Consider the following 1382-nt stretch of genomic DNA (forward strand, 5'->3'; position numbering starts at 1 on the left):
TATTGATGAGGTGCCGTTGGTAGGAACAATTTTGGAGCGGCTTTCTTCTTTAGATTCAATTTGTAAGTCTTCTTTCCATATGGAAATAGGTTGGTTCTTTGGTTTGACTTTTTGTTGGGTTGTTTGGAAGTGTAGGAATGCAATCATTTTTGAGGAAATTTGTTTGGCATCCTTTGATGGGGTAGGATTGTTCAAGCTCATATCTTGGGAATGGTTTTTGATTTTTTTTAAAGAAAAAGCTAGTTGTTCTTGGCCGGATTGGTGTGTCGATCCGAGACCTTTTCTTAATTGATTTGTTGGCCCTTTGGTTTATGGGAGGTTGTTCTCATGTGGGTTTGGTTTATTTTCTTGTAATTTTGGGTTAAGCACCCCTAGTGCTTTTTAATACATCCCTTTGCTTATCAAAAAAAAAAAAAGATTCGCACATTCAGTCCAGGGATCTGAACGAGAGGGTTGGAGAAATCAGATTCGCTTATGCAAGGTAAGTTATCTATGAATCTCATTCAATCCTCCTTTCAATCTTTAGTTTCTTTTTTCTATTAGAAATCTCCTTTTCTCTCTACTTCATATATTTGAGTTCTTCTCCTAACTGATTATGAATTCTATTTTTAATCCCAGAACAAAAAACAAAAGCAACGCATTTTAGAAATTTGTTCAGAAACTTAAGTATTTCGTGTAACTAAAAATCGACCCCAAAGTCGATGTAAAGATAGTATTTTTAATTATTGTTAATCGATTTTGTTTAATTTTAGTGTTTTTAGTAATGTTTTCAAATGAGTTTTCTGCTATGTGTTGATTTTAACAGAAAAAAGAGGGAGGAAGAGATGGCTAAAGAGAAGGAGCAGAATAATTTATTCAAAGTTGTTGTCAGTCAGCTTAAAGTTCCAACTGGTTATTATTTCACCGTGTAATATTTTTTGGGATTATAGTTAATGGGTTTCTGTTATTCAGGTGATGATGATATGCTGTTCATTGATGTTGTTTGTTTGTTATTGTTTTGGTTTTGATGAGATTTCTTTTTCATTTTTTTTCTTCTGTTGTTTTGGTCTGATGTTATTTAGATACAATGGAGAAATGGGATGCAGAAAGTATTGGAGGCGAAGCAAAATAATCAGAATAAATCGAAAGGAGTATAATCAGAACAAATCAAAAGGAGTATAATCAAAACAAATCAAAATGAGTATAATTAGAACAAATCAACTGACATCTTAGTTTAAGTTGGTTTTTTACCGTTTATGTTACAAATGATTCTAACAATTTTAAATATATAGGTAGGATTTTACTCTGCAAAAGTGGAATGGTCCTAAATGACAAATACAGGGATTTCCATGTGTGAGCCGAATGTTGCTTAACAATGAATCTTATTGCGCCCCCTGTGGGGA

General features: G+C 33.0%; 1 long non-coding RNA gene across 1 annotated transcript; it reads left to right on the forward strand.

The window, feature by feature from the left end:
- The first annotated feature begins 417 nt into the window (after positions 1 to 417).
- LOC131647401 (uncharacterized) lies at positions 418 to 1168 on the forward strand. The gene is made up of 3 exons (XR_009297818.1): positions 418 to 481; positions 806 to 891; positions 1062 to 1168. It is a non-coding gene; the product is annotated as an uncharacterized LOC131647401 (long non-coding RNA).
- The last annotated feature ends 214 nt before the right edge of the window (positions 1169 to 1382 follow it).

This window comes from Vicia villosa, linkage group LG2 (genome assembly GCF_029867415.1).
Source record: "Vicia villosa cultivar HV-30 ecotype Madison, WI linkage group LG2, Vvil1.0, whole genome shotgun sequence".
NCBI lineage: Eukaryota > Viridiplantae > Streptophyta > Magnoliopsida > Fabales > Fabaceae > Vicia > Vicia villosa.